This window comes from Notolepis coatsorum (assembly GCF_963971535.1).
Source record: "Notolepis coatsorum genome assembly, chromosome: 3".
Lineage (NCBI taxonomy): Eukaryota > Metazoa > Chordata > Actinopteri > Aulopiformes > Paralepididae > Notolepis > Notolepis coatsorum.
Window position 1 is genome coordinate 208,475,700 of NC_140167.1, and position 16,532 is coordinate 208,492,231.

The 16,532-nt window shown below is 43.2% G+C and overlaps 1 protein-coding gene across 1 annotated transcript in view; it reads right to left on the reverse strand.

Moving 5' to 3' along the window:
- Positions 1 to 16,532, reverse strand: part of LOC311226150 (uncharacterized protein) — a gene marked incomplete at its 3' end in the record, with an annotated part of 78,191 nt that overhangs the window by 54,246 nt on the left and 7,413 nt on the right. The gene's annotated exons all lie outside the window — the stretch shown is intronic.

The following is a 16,532-nucleotide window of genomic DNA, read 5'->3' on the forward strand; positions in this document are numbered from 1 at the left end:
CCGTGTAGTACCGTGTAGTACCATGTAGTACCATGTAGTACCCTGTAGTGCCATGTAGTACCATGTAGTATCCTGTAGTACCATGTAGTGCCATGTAGTGCCATGTAGTACCATGTAGTACCCTGTAGTACCCTGTAGTACCATGTAGTATCATGTAGTACCATGTAGTACCATGTAGTACCATGTAGTACCATGTAGTGCCATGTAGTACCCTGTAGTACCATGTAGTATCATGTAGTACCATGTAGTACCATGTAGTACCATGTAGTACCATGTAGTACCCTGTAGTACCCTGTAGTACCCTGTAGTACCATGTAGTATCATGTAGTACCATGTAGTACCATGTAGTACCATGTAGTGCCATGTAGTGCCATGTAGTACCATGTAGTGCCATGTAGTGCCATGTAGTACCATGTAGTGCCATGTAGTACCATGTAGTGCCATGTAGTACCATGTAGTGCCATGTAGTGCCATGTAGTGCCATGTAGTACCATGTAGTGCCATGTAGTACCATGTAGTGCCATGTAGTACCATGTAGTATCATGTAGTACCATGTAGTACCATGTAGTACCCTGTAGTGCCATGTAGTACCATGTAGTATCCTGTAGTACCATGTAGTGCCATGTAGTGCCATGTAGTGCCATGTAGTGCCATGTAGTACCATGTAGTGCCATGTAGTACCATGTAGTATCATGTAGTACCATGTAGTACCATGTAGTACCCTGTAGTGCCATGTAGTACCATGTAGTATCCTGTAGTACCATGTAGTGCCATGTAGTGCCATGTAGTACCATGTAGTACCATGTAGTACCATGTAGTACCATGTAGTACCATGTAGTACCCTGTAGTACCATGTAGTGCCCTGTAGTGCCATGTAGTATCATGTAGTACCATGTAGTACCATGTAGTATCATGTAGTACCATGTAGTATCATGTAGTACCATGTAGTACCATGTAGTATCATGTAGTACCATGTAGTACCATGTAGTATCATGTAGTACCATGTAGTACCATGTAGTACCATGTAGTGCCATGTAGTACCATGTAGTACCATGTAGTACCATGTAGTACCATGTAGTATCATGTAGTACCATGTAGTACCATGTAGTACCATGTAGTATCATGTAGTACCATGTAGTACCATGTAGTGCCATGTAGTACCATGTAGTACCATGTAGTACCATGTAGTACCATGTAGTATCATGTAGTACCATGTAGTACCATGTAGTACCATGTAGTATCATGTAGTACCATGTAGTACCATGTAGTACCATGTAGTGCCATGTAGTACCATGTAGTACCATGTAGTACCATGTAGTGCCATGTAGTGCCATGTAGTACCATGTAGTACCCTGTAGTACCCTGTAGTGCCATGTAGTGCCATGTAGTACCATGTAGTACCCTGTAGTACCCTGTAGTACCCTGTAGTATCATGTAGTACCATGTAGTACCATGTAGTACCATGTAGTGCCATGTAGTACCCTGTAGTACCATGTAGTGCCATGTAGTACCATGTAGTATCATGTAGTACCATGTAGTACCATGTAGTACCATGTAGTATCATGTAGTATCATGTAGTACCATGTAGTACCATGTAGTATCATGTAGTACCATGTAGTACCATGTAGTACCATGTAGTACCATGTAGTGCCATGTAGTACCATGTAGTGCCATGTAGTGCCATGTAGTGCCATGTAGTGCCATGTAGTACCATGTAGTATCATGTAGTATCATGTAGTACCATGTAGTACCATGTAGTGCCATGTAGTACCATGTAGTATCATGTAGTATCATGTAGTACCATGTAGTGCCATGTAGTGCCATGTAGTATCATGTAGTACCATGTAGTACCATGTAGTACCATGTAGTATCATGTAGTACCATGTAGTACCATGTAGTATCATGTAGTATCATGTAGTACCATGTAGTATCATGTAGTATCATGTAGTACCATGTAGTATCATGTAGTATCATGTAGTACCATGTAGTACCCTGTAGTACCATGTAGTACCATGTAGTACCATGTAGTGCCATGTAGTACCCTGTAGTACCATGTAGTACCATGTAGTATCATGTAGTGCTATGTAGTACCATGTAGTATCATGTAGTACCATGTAGTACCATGTAGTACCATGTAGTATCATGTAGTACCATGTAGTACCATGTAGTATCATGTAGTACCATGTAGTACCATGTAGTACCATGTAGTATCATGTAGTACCATGTAGTACCATGTAGTACCATGTAGTATCATGTAGTACCATGTAGTATCATGTAGTACCATGTAGTATCATGTAGTACCATGTAGTACCATGTAGTACCATGTAGTACCATGTAGTACCATGTAGTATCATGTAGTATCATGTAGTACCATGTAGTATCATGTAGTATCATGTAGTACCATGTAGTACCCTGTAGTGCCATGTAGTACCATGTAGTACCATGTAGTACCGTGTAGTGCCATGTAGTACCCTGTAGTACCATGTAGTACCATGTAGTGCCATGTAGTATCCTGTAGTGCCATGTAGTACCATGTAGTGCCATGTAGTACCATGTAGTACCCTGTAGTACCATGTAGTACCATGTAGTACCCTGTAGTACCATGTAGTACCATGTAGTACCCTGTAGTACCATGTAGTACCATGTAGTATCCTGTAGTGCCGTGTTGTACCGTGTAGTACCCTGTAGTACCATGTAGTACCATGTAGTGCCATGTAGTGCCATGTAGTACCATGTAGTGTCATGTAGTACCCTGTAGTACCATGTAGTGCCATGTAGTACCATGTAGTACCATGTAGTACCATGTAGTACCCTGTAGTGCCATGTAGTACCATGTAGTACCATGTAGTACCATGTAGTGCCATGTAGTGCCATGTAGTATCATGTAGTACCATGTAGTGTCATGTAGTACCCTGTAGTACCATGTAGTGCCATGTAGTACCATGTAGTACCATGTAGTGCCATGTAGTACCCTGTAGTACCATGTAGTACCATGTAGTGCCATGTAGTATCCTGTAGTACCATGTAGTACCATGTAGTGCCATGTAGTGCCATGTAGTACCATGTAGTACCATGTAGTGCCATGTAGTGCCATGTAGTATCCTGTAGTACCATGTAGTGTCATGTAGTACCATGTAGTGCCGTGTAGTGCCATGTAGTACCATGTAGTACCATGTAGTACCATGTAGTGCCATGTAGTACCCTGTAGTACCATGTAGTACCATGTAGTACCATGTAGTGCCATGTAGTATCCTGTAGTACCATGTAGTACCATGTAGTGCCATGTAGTACCATGTAGTACCCTGTAGTACCATGTAGTACCATGTAGTGCCATGTAGTACCATGTAGTACCATGTAGTACCCTGTAGTACCATGTAGTACCCTGTAGTGCCATGTAGTACCATGTAGTACCATGTAGTACCATGTAGTACCATGTAGTATCATGTAGTACCCTGTAGTACCATGTAGTACCATGTAGTACCATGTAGTACCATGTAGTACCATGTAGTACCCTGTAGTGCCATGTAGTACCATGTAGTACCATGTAGTATCCTGTAGTACCATGTAGTATCATGTAGTACCATGTAGTACCATGTAGTACCATGTAGTATCATGTAGTACCCTGTAGTACCATGTAGTGTCATGTAGTACCATGTAGTACCATGTCGTACCCTGTAGTACCATGTAGTACCATGTAGTATCATGTAGTACCCTGTAGTACCATGTAGTACCCTGTAGTACCATGTAGTACCATGTAGTACCATGTAGTACCATGTCGTACCCTGTAGTACCATGTAGTACCATGTAGTACCATGTAGTACCATGTAGTACCATGTCGTACCCTGTAGTACCCTGTAGTACCATGTAGTACCCTGTAGTACCATGTAGTACCATGTAGTACCATGTAGTACCATGTAGTACCCTGTAGTACCATGTAGTATCATGTAGTGCCATGTAGTACCATGTAGTATCATGTAGTACCATGTAGTACCATGTAGTACCATGTAGTACCATGTAGTACCATGTAGTACCATGTAGTATCATGTAGTACCCTGTAGTACCATGTAGTACCATGTAGTACCATGTAGTATCATGTAGTACCATGTAGTACCATGTAGTACCATGTAGTATCATGTAGTACCATGTAGTACCATGTAGTACCATGTAGTACCATGTAGTATCATGTAGTATCCTGTAGTACCATGTAGTATCCTGTAGTACCATGTAGTATCATGTAGTACCATGTAGTACCATGTAGTACCATGTAGTATCATGTAGTACCATGTAGTACCATGTAGTGCCATGTAGTATCCTGTAGTACCATGTAGTACCATGTAGTATCATGTAGTACCATGTAGTACCATGTAGTACCATGTAGTACCATGTAGTATCATGTAGTATCCTGTAGTACCATGTAGTATCATGTAGTACCATGTAGTACCATGTAGTACCATGTAGTACCATGTAGTGCCATGTAGTACCATGTAGTACCATGTAGTACCATGTAGTACCATGTAGTACCATGTAGTACCATGTAGTACCATGTAGTGCCATGTAGTACCATGTAGTACCCTGTAGTACCATGTAGTACCATGTAGTACCATGTAGTGCCATGTAGTACCATGTAGTACCATGTAGTACCATGTAGTACCATGTAGTACCATGTAGTGCCATGTAGTATCCTGTAGTACCATGTAGTACCATGTAGTACCATGTAGTACCATGTAGTACCATGTAGTACCATGTAGTACCATGTAGTGCCATGTAGTACCATGTAGTACCCTGTAGTACCATGTAGTACCATGTAGTACCATGTAGTGCCATGTAGTACCATGTAGTACCATGTAGTACCATGTAGTACCATGTAGTACCATGTAGTGCCATGTAGTACCATGTAGTACCCTGTAGTACCATGTAGTACCATGTAGTACCATGTAGTACCATGTAGTACCATGTAGTGCCATGTAGTACCCTGTAGTACCATGTAGTGCCATGTAGTACCATGTAGTACCATGTAGTGCCATGTAGTATCCTGTAGTACCATGTAGTACCATGTAGTACCATGTAGTACCATGTAGTACCATGTAGTGCCATGTAGTATCCTGTAGTACCATGTAGTACCATGTAGTGCCATGTAGTACCATGTAGTACCCTGTAGTACCATGTAGTACCATGTAGTGCCATGTAGTACCATGTAGTACCATGTAGTACCCTGTAGTGCCATGTAGTACCATGTAGTACCATGTAGTACCATGTAGTGCCATGTAGTGCCATATAGTATCATGTAGTACCATGTAGTGTCATGTAGTACCCTGTAGTACCATGTAGTGCCATGTAGTACCATGTAGTACCATGTAGTGCCATGTAGTATCCTGTAGTACCATGTAGTACCATGTAGTGCCATGTAGTGCCATGTAGTATCCTGTAGTACCATGTAGTGTCATGTAGTACCATGTAGTGCCGTGTAGTGCCATGTAGTACCATGTAGTACCATGTAGTACCATGTAGTGCCATGTAGTACCCTGTAGTACCATGTAGTACCATGTAGTACCATGTAGTGCCATGTAGTATCCTGTAGTACCATGTAGTACCATGTAGTGCCATGTAGTACCATGTAGTACCCTGTAGTACCATGTAGTACCATGTAGTGCCATGTAGTACCATGTAGTACCATGTAGTACCCTGTAGTACCATGTAGTACCCTGTAGTGCCATGTAGTACCATGTAGTACCATGTAGTACCATGTAGTACCATGTAGTATCATGTAGTACCCTGTAGTACCATGTAGTACCATGTAGTACCATGTAGTACCATGTAGTACCATGTAGTACCCTGTAGTGCCATGTAGTACCATGTAGTACCATGTAGTATCCTGTAGTACCATGTAGTATCATGTAGTACCATGTAGTACCATGTAGTACCATGTAGTATCATGTAGTACCCTGTAGTACCATGTAGTGTCATGTAGTACCATGTAGTACCATGTCGTACCCTGTAGTACCATGTAGTACCATGTAGTATCATGTAGTACCCTGTAGTACCATGTAGTACCCTGTAGTACCATGTAGTACCATGTAGTACCATGTAGTACCATGTCGTACCCTGTAGTACCATGTAGTACCATGTAGTACCATGTAGTACCATGTAGTACCATGTCGTACCCTGTAGTACCCTGTAGTACCATGTAGTACCCTGTAGTACCATGTAGTACCATGTAGTACCCTGTAGTACCATGTAGTATCATGTAGTGCCATGTAGTACCATGTAGTATCATGTAGTACCATGTAGTACCATGTAGTACCATGTAGTACCATGTAGTACCATGTAGTACCATGTAGTATCATGTAGTACCCTGTAGTACCATGTAGTACCATGTAGTACCATGTAGTATCATGTAGTACCATGTAGTACCATGTAGTACCATGTAGTACCATGTAGTATCATGTAGTACCATGTAGTACCATGTAGTACCATGTAGTACCATGTAGTATCATGTAGTATCCTGTAGTACCATGTAGTATCCTGTAGTACCATGTAGTATCATGTAGTACCATGTAGTACCATGTAGTACCATGTAGTATCATGTAGTACCATGTAGTACCATGTAGTGCCATGTAGTATCCTGTAGTACCATGTAGTACCATGTAGTATCATGTAGTACCATGTAGTACCATGTAGTACCATGTAGTACCATGTAGTATCATGTAGTATCCTGTAGTACCATGTAGTATCATGTAGTACCATGTAGTACCATGTAGTACCATGTAGTACCATGTAGTACCATGTAGTACCATGTAGTGCCATGTAGTACCATGTAGTACCATGTAGTATCATGTAGTATCCTGTAGTACCATGTAGTACCATGTAGTACCATGTAGTACCATGTAGTACCATGTAGTACCATGTAGTACCATGTAGTGCCATGTAGTACCATGTAGTACCCTGTAGTACCATGTAGTACCATGTAGTACCATGTAGTGCCATGTAGTACCATGTAGTACCCTGTAGTACCCTGTAGTACCATGTAGTACCCTGTAGTACCCTGTAGTACCATGTAGTACCATGTAGTACCATGTAGTGCCATGTAGTACCCTGTAGTACCCTGTAGTACCCTGTAGTACCATGTAGTACTATATCTATCTAGGTCGTCCTCGGACGGGCCCTCCATCGGTGCTTCCAGTCATCCCGATCCTCCATGCATCTGGCTAGCTCGCCGGTGCTTTCTGTTCCCACATCTCTCCTGAGTACGTCCACATAGGTTAACGTGGGACGTCCTCGTGATCGATGCCCGTGTGTTGGTTCCCACAGTACAAGTTTGCTGGTTGGCATCTCATGGTGTCTCTGGCAGTGACCTGCCAGCCTCATTCTCCTGACTGCCACTTTATCGCTCACCTTTAGCACCCCCCCATACAAGTTTGCATTAGTGACATGCTCATCCCTGTTGATGTTGAGCACCACACGCATCATTCTGGTGTAGCACCCATCCAAGGACTTCTGCAGGGTGGGCTTCAAGGTCCAGCATTCACTGCCATACAAAAGGACAGACTCAACTGTTGCATGAAAGAAGTTGAGCTTGATTTGACGGGGGAGGTTGGATTTCCACACACTGGTCATGCCGTTCAGAGCCCTCCACGCAAGTGCCTTCCTCACTTTAAGGTCTTGCTCGGACGAGTTGACCCACGAGCCCAGGTACTTGAAATCACTGACTTCCTTTAGAGCAGAGCCTCCTGTTGTCCTTAGAGGTGGATGATCCGGGAGGATGTTATACATTATGACCTCGGTTTTCTTGGCATTTAGCCTAAGGCCAACCTTGGCGCACTCCGTCTCCACTCTGCACAGGAGTTCCTGTGCCTGCTCCACCTGGTCAGAGAGCAGGCTGATGTCGTCCGCGTAGTCAAGGTCTGTTAGGACTATGGCGGGGTGTCGTCTCGATCTCCTTGGGGTTATTGTGAGACCAAGTTCCTGCTCCCGTCCATTGATGGCCTTCCTGAGCGCATAGTCGAGGACTATGATGAAAAGGAAGGGGGCAAGGGTGTCCCCTTGCATCACTCCAGCCAGGATGTCAAATTCTTCACTGTTGCCGTCTGGGGTTACCACCTTGGCCCTTGTACCCGTGTGCATGGTCCCTATGGCCCGGAGTAGATTGGGAGGGACTCCGTAGGCCTTGAGTATCCTCATCATCACGGCTCTGTGTATCGAGTCAAAAGCCTTTTTGAAGTCGATAAAGCACAGTACCGCTGTCAGGTTGTTCTTCTTAACCTCCTCGATGATTCTTCTCAAGGCCAAGATCTGGGCCACAGTGGTCCTCTTCTCTCGGAAACCATTTTGGTTCTCCCTGAGGTGGGGGTCGATGGCTTTCCTTATCCGGTTTAGTATCATGCGATTGTACATCTTTGCAATGACACATGTCAGACTTATGCCACGGTAGTTGTCTGGCTTCGAGAGATCTCCGGACTTAGGCACTGGGATGATGTTAGAGAGAGACCACATATCAGGCTGGTTGTTTTTCATCAGGGCATGGTTGCAGAACTCCAGGATGATGTTGTCAAGGTCACAGTTCTTATAGACCTCTGGGGGAATGCCGTCCGGCCCAGAACTTTTCCCCTGCTTCAGTGTGGATTTCACTTTGGTAAACTCCCTGGCTGTGAAGGGACCATCGTCAATAGTGAGATTCGTGAGGACGGCAGGTATCGTCTCCTCATCTTCATCCACTGTCGAGTGTGTTCCCAGTAGATTTCGGAAGTGAGTGAACCATGTAGTGAGTGAGTACCATGTAGTACCATGTAGTGCCATGTAGTACCCTGTAGTACCATGTAGTACCATGTAGTACCATGTAGTACCATGTAGTGCCATGTAGTACCCTGTAGTACCATGTAGTGCCATGTAGTACCCTGTAGTACCATGTAGTACCATGTAGTGCCATGTAGTATCATGTAGTATCATGTAGTGCCATGTAGTACCATGTAGTGCCATGTATTGCCATGTAGTACCATGTAGTATCATGTAGTATCATGTAGTATCATGTAGTACCATGTAGTGCCATGTAGTACCATGTAGTATCATGTAGTACCATGTAGTACCCTGTAGTACCATGTAATGCCATGTAGTGCCATGTAGTACCCTGTAGTACCATCTAGTACCATGTAGTGCCATGTAGTGCCGTGTAGTACCATGTAGTATCATGTAGTACCATGTAGTGCCATGTAGTACCCTGTAGTACCATGTAGTGCCATGTAGTGCCATGTAGTATCATGTAGTGCCATGTAGTGCCATGTAGTATCATGTAGTACCATGTAGTGCCATGTAGTGCCATGTAGTATCATGTAGTACCATGTAGTACCATGTAGTGCCATGTAGTACCATGTAGTGCCATGTAGTATCATGTAGTACCATGTAGTGCCATGTAGTATCATGTAGTACCATGTAGTGCCATGTAGTATCATGTAGTACCATGTAGTGCCATGTAGTGCCATGTAGTATCATGTAGTACCATGTAGTGCCATGTAGTGCCATGTAGTATCATGTAGTACCATGTAGTGCCATGTAGTACCATGTAGTATCATGTAGTACCATGTAGTACCCTGTAGTACCATGTAGTGCCATGTAGTATCCTGTAGTACCATGTAGTGCCATGTAGTACCATGTAGTATCATGTAGTACCATGTAGTACCATGTAGTACCATGTAGTATCCTGTAGTACCATGTAGTGCCATGTAGTGCCATGTAGTATCATGTAGTACCATGTAGTGCCATGTAGTACCATGTAGTATCCTGTAGTACCATGTAGTACCATGTAGTACCATGTAGTATCCTGTAGTATCATGTAGTACCATGTAGTATCCTGTAGTACCATGTAGTACCATGTAGTACCATGTAGTATCATGTAGTACCATGTAGTACCATGTAGTATCCTGTAGTACCATGTAGTACCATGTAGTACCATGTAGTACCATGTAGTATCCTGTAGTATCATGTAGTACCATGTAGTACCATGTAGTACCCTGTAGTGCCATGTAGTACCATGTAGTACCATGTAGTACCATGTAGTACCCTGTAGTACCATGTAGTACCATGTAGTACCATGTAGTACCATGTAGTACCATGTAGTACCATGTAGTACCCTGTAGTACCATGTAGTACCATGTAGTGCCATGTAGTACCCTGTAGTATCCTGTAGTGCCATGTAGTACCATGTAGTGCCATGTAGTACCATGTAGTACCCTGTAGTACCATGTAGTACCATGTAGTACCCTGTAGTACCATGTAGTACCATGTAGTACCATGTAGTACCATGTAGTATCCTGTAGTGCCATGTAGTACCATGTAGTACCATGTAGTACCATGTAGTACCCTGTAGTACCATGTAGTACCATGTAGTACCATGTAGTACCATGTAGTACCCTGTAGTACCATGTAGTACCATGTAGTACCATGTAGTACCATGTAGTACCCTGTAGTACCATGTAGTGCCATGTAGTGCCATGTAGTGTCATGTAGTACCCTGTAGTACCCTGTAGTGCCATGTAGTGCCATGTAGTACCATGTAGTACCATGTAGTGCCATGTAGTACCATGTAGTATCATGTAGTGCCATGTAGTACCATGTAGTGCCATGTAGTACCATGTAGTACCATGTAGTACCCTGTAGTGCCATGTAGTACCATGTAGTGCCATGTAGTACCATGTAGTACCATGTAGTACCCTGTAGTACCATGTAGTACCCTGTAGTATCCTGTAGTACCATGTAGTGCCATGTAGTACCATGTAGTACCCTGTAGTACCATGTAGTACCATGTAGTACCATGTAGTATCCTGTAGTGCCATGTAGTGCCATGTAGTACCATGTAGTACCATGTAGTATCATGTAGTACCATGTAGTGCCGTGTAGTACCGTGTAGTACCCTGTAGTACCATGTAGTACCATGTAGTACCATGTAGTATCCTGTAGTGCCATGTAGTACCATGTAGTGCCATGTAGTATCCTGTAGTACCATGTAGTACCATGTAGTACCATGTAGTACCCTGTAGTACCATGTAGTACCATGTAGTACCATGTAGTGTCATGTAGTACCCTGTAGTACCATGTAGTGTCATGTAGTACCATGTAGTACCATGTAGTACCCTGTAGTACCATGTAGTACCATGTAGTACCATGTAGTACCATGTAGTGTCATGTAGTATCATGTAGTACCATGTAGTACCCTGTAGTATCATGTAGTATCATGTAGTACCATGTAGTACCATGTAGTATCATGTAGTACCATGTAGTACCATGTAGTACCCTGTGGTACCCTGTAGTACCATGTAGTACCATGTAGTACCATGTAGTACCATGTAGTACCATGTAGTACCCTGTATTACCATGTAGTACCATGTAGTACCATGTAGTATCATGTAGTACCCTGTAGTACCCTGTAGTACCATGTAGTATCATGTAGTACCATGTAGTACCATGTAGTACCATGTAGTATCATGTAGTACCATGTAGTACCATGTAGTACCATGTAGTATCATGTAGTACCCTGTAGTACCCTGTAGTATCATGTAGTACCCTGTAGTGCCATGTAGTACCATGTAGTACCATGTAGTACCCTGTAGTATCATGTAGTACCCTGTAGTACCATGTAGTGCCATGTAGTACCATGTAGTGTCCTGTAGTACCATGTAGTACCATGAAGTACCATGTAGTGCCATGTAGTACCATGTAGTATCCTGTAGTACCATGTAGTGCCGTGTAGTACCGTGTAGTACCCTGTAGTACCATGTAGTGCCATGTAGTATCATGTAGTACCATGTAGTATCCTGTAGTGCCATGTAGTACCATGTAGTGCCATGTAGTATCCTGTAGTACCATGTAGTGCCATGTAGTACCATGTAGTACCATGTAGTACCATGTAGTACCATGTAGTACCATGTAGTGCCATGTAGTACCATGTAGTACCATGTAGTACCCTGTAGTGCCATGTAGTACCATGTAGTACCATGTAGTATCATGTAGTACCATGTAGTGCCATGTAGTGCCATGTAGTATCCTGTAGTATCATGTAGTATCATGTAGTACCATGTAGTACCATGTAGTACCATGTAGTGCCATGTAGTATCATGTAGTACCATGTATTATCATGTACATTTACATTTTACATTTAGTCATTTAGCTGACGCTTTTATCCAAAGCGACTTACAAGTTCTGTACGACAAGACAGCAAGAAGGGTACAACTCTATCAGCTGAGTAACAATGTTCATCAAGTGTTGCGTGTTACAGTGTAGGTTAGTTTATTAGGACAAGTGCATGACAGTAAGGTTAGTCAGGGTTAGATTTTTTTTTTTTTTTTTTTTTTTTAATCATTTCAGATAATGGTTGAAGAAGTGAGTCTTTAGTCGACGGCGAAAGATTGGACGGGATTCGGCTGTCCTAACTGGGATGGGTAGTTCATTCCACCATTGTGGGGCAAGGACTGAGAATAGGCGGCTTCTCTTTGATGACCCTCCGGGAGCTTGGATAGGAGTAGGTCTGAGGCGGCCAGAAGATGCAGAGCGTAGGGGTCTTGAGGGTGTGTAGTTAGAGACCATTGACCGGAGGTAGGCGGGAGCGGTTCCCTTCGCTGCACGGTATGCTAGGTCGAGGGCCTTGAAGCGGATACGTGCAGCAATGGGGAGCCAGTGCATGCAGTACCATGTAGTACCCTGTAGTACCATGTAGTACCATGTAGTATCCTGTAGTACCATGTAGTACCATGTAGTACCGTGTAGTACCCTGTAGTACCATGTAGTACCATGTAGTGCCATGTAGTATCCTGTAGTACCATGTAGTGCCATGTAGTACCATGTAGTACCCTGTAGTGCCATGTAGTACCATGTAGTACCCTGTAGTACCATGTAGTATCATGTAGTACCATGTAGTGCCATGTAGTACCATGTAGTACCATGTAGTACCATGTAGTGCCATGTAGTACCATGTAGTGCCATGTAGTAGCATGTAGTACCCTGTAGTACCATGTAGTACCATGTAGTGCCATGTAGTACCATGTAGTACCATGTAGTATCCTGTAGTATCATGTAGTACCATGTAGTACCATGTAGTACCATGTAGTACCATGTAGTGCCATGTAGTACCATGTAGTACCCTGTAGTACCATGTAGTACCATGTAGTACCCTGTAGTACCATGTAGTACCATGTAGCAGGGTTTCCGTTAGAATTTTTTTTTGCAGGTCTGAGTGTCCGGTAGATTTCAATCTACCGGACAAATGGGATAAATTCCGGTCAGAGTTTATTGAGCTTAAAAACAATTGATAGACCTATATAAAGAATGACATCATCAAGGCATTTATAATATTTTAACTTAAAACTAGGCTACTTTTGCGTATCAGTCATTAATATATTCCAAATAAAATAAGTCCCTCGAGACTTCGTGCTGCTGCTGCCGACTTGAGGTGTCGGTGGGCAGTCTGCCCGACCTTAATAAACAGCAGTCTGTTATAATCACATTTTTATGAGCTAACTAATTCCGTTATATTGGACATTTGTATTAATTATATCAAGCGAAGAACTGAGAAATTTGGCACCGCTGTGTCAGCGCGAGCTGGCTGCTGATATATTTACGTGAAGCATGGAGCACTTGGAGCAGGCAGAGCAGAGCAGTGGTGTCAGCAGCGCCCCCACCCAACAGCTGAATTGCCAATGGCTGAATTGGAGTACTGCACCCTGCCAAGCCATGCTTCACGTAAATATATCAGCAGCCAGCTCGCGCTGACAGCAGGATGTCATTATTAGACCGGCTGCTTGGTGAGATTGTTTCGTTCATCGCATAGGCTATATAATTTTAGCCTATTTTAATACAATTCAAATAATCTAATTGTGTTTAGAGGGAATTATTTTCACCGGACATTATGACCGGAGAGATTAAATATGTCGGACTTCAACAGATTTTGCCAGTCAAATACCGGTAATTACCGGCTAACGGAAACGCTGCCATGTAGTACCCTGTAGTACCATGTAGTACCATGTAGTACCCTGTAGTACCCTGTAGTACCATGTAGTATCCTGTAGTACCCTGTAGTACCATGTAGTATCCTGTAGTACCATGTAGTATCCTGTAGTGCCATGTAGTGCCATGTAGTGCCATGTAGTACCATGTAGTGCCATGTAGTACCATGTAGTGCCATGTAGTATCCTGTAGTACCATGTAGTACCATGTAGTGCCATGTAGTACCATGTAGTGCCATGTAGTACCATGTAGTGCCATGTAGTATCCTGTAGTACCCTGTAGTGCCATGTAGTACCCTGTAGTATCCTGTAGTGCCATGTAGTATCCTGTAGTGCCATGTAGTACCATATAGTGCCATGTAGTACCATGTAGTGCCATGTAGTACCATGTAGTGCCATGTAGTACCATGTAGTGCCATGTAGTATCCTGTAGTACCCTGTAGTGCCATGTAGTACCCTGTAGTATCCTGTAGTGCCATGTAGTATCCTGTAGTACCCTGTAGTGCCATGTAGTATCCTGTAGTACCATGTAGTGCCATATAGTATCCTGTAGTACCCTGTAGTGCCATGTAGTACCCTGTAGTATCCTGTAGTACCCTGTAGTGCCATGTAGTACCCTGTAGTATCCTGTAGTACCATGTAGTGCCATGTAGTACCATGTAGTACCCTGTAGTACCCTGTAGTACCATGTAGTGCCATGTAGTACCATGTAGTACCCTGTAGTACCATGTAGTACCATGTAGTGCCATGTAGTGCCATGTAGTACCATGTAGTACCATGTAGTAACATGTAGTACCATGTAGTACCATGTAGTACCATGTAGTATCCTGTAGTACCATGTAGTACCATGTAGTACCCTGTAGTACCATGTAGTGCCATGTAGTACCATGTAGTACCATGTAGTGCCATGTAGTACCATGTAGTACCATGTAGTACCATGTAGTATCCTGTAGTACCATGTAGTACCATGTAGTATCCTGTAGTACCATGTAGTACCATGTAGTACCATGTAGTACCCTGTAGTACCATGTAGTGCCATGTAGTGCCATGTAGTGCCATGTAGTACCATGTAGTACCCTGTAGTACCATGTAGTACCATGTAGTACCATGTAGTACCATGTAGTACCATGTAGTGCCATGTAGTACCGTGTAGTACCGTGTAGTACCGTGTAGTACCGTGTAGTACCGTGTAGTGCCGTGTAGTACCCTGTAGTACCGTGTAGTACCGTGTAGTACCATGTAGTACCATGTAGTACCATGTAGTACCATGTAGTACCCTGTAGTGCCATGTAGTACCATGTAGTATCCTGTAGTACCATGTAGTGCCATGTAGTGCCATGTAGTACCATGTAGTACCCTGTAGTACCATGTAGTATCATGTAGTACCATGTAGTACCATGTAGTATCATGTAGTACCATGTAGTACCATGTAGTACCATGTAGTACCATGTAGTGCCATGTAGTGCCATGTAGTGCCATGTAGTACCATGTAGTGCCATGTAGTACCATGTAGTGCCATGTAGTACCATGTAGTATCATGTAGTACCATGTAGTACCATGTAGTACCCTGTAGTGCCATGTAGTACCATGTAGTATCCTGTAGTACCATGTAGTGCCATGTAGTGCCATGTAGTGCCATGTAGTGCCATGTAGTACCATGTAGTGCCATGTAGTACCATGTAGTATCATGTAGTACCATGTAGTACCATGTAGTACCATGTAGTATCATGTAGTACCATGTAGTACCATGTAGTACCCTGTGGTACCCTGTAGTACCATGTAGTACCATGTAGTACCATGTAGTACCATGTAGTACCATGTAGTACCCTGTATTACCATGTAGTACCATGTAGTACCATGTAGTATCATGTAGTACCCTGTAGTACCCTGTAGTACCATGTAGTATCATGTAGTACCATGTAGTACCATGTAGTACCATGTAGTATCATGTAGTACCATGTAGTACCATGTAGTACCATGTAGTATCATGTAGTACCCTGTAGTACCCTGTAGTATCATGTAGTACCCTGTAGTGCCATGTAGTACCATGTAGTACCCTGTAGTATCATGTAGTACCCTGTAGTACCATGTAGTGCCATGTAGTACCATGTAGTGTCCTGTAGTACCATGTAGTACCATGAAGTACTATGTAGTGCCATGTAGTACCATGTAGTATCATGTAGTACCCTGTAGTACCATGTAGTGCCATGTAGTATCATGTAGTACCATGTAGTATCCTGTAGTGCCATGTAGTACCATGTAGTGCCATGTAGTATCCTGTAGTACCATGTAGTGCCATGTAGTACCATGTAGTACCATGTAGTACCATGTAGTGCCATGTAGTACCATGTAGTACCATGTAGTACCCTGTAGTGCCATGTAGTACCATGTAGTACCATGTAGTATCATGTAGTACCCTGTAGTACCCTGTAGTACCATGTAGTACCATGTAGTGCCATGTAGTACCATGTAGTACCATGTAGTATCATGTAGTACCATGTAGTATCATGTAGTGTCATGTAGTACCATGTAGTACCATGTAGTGCC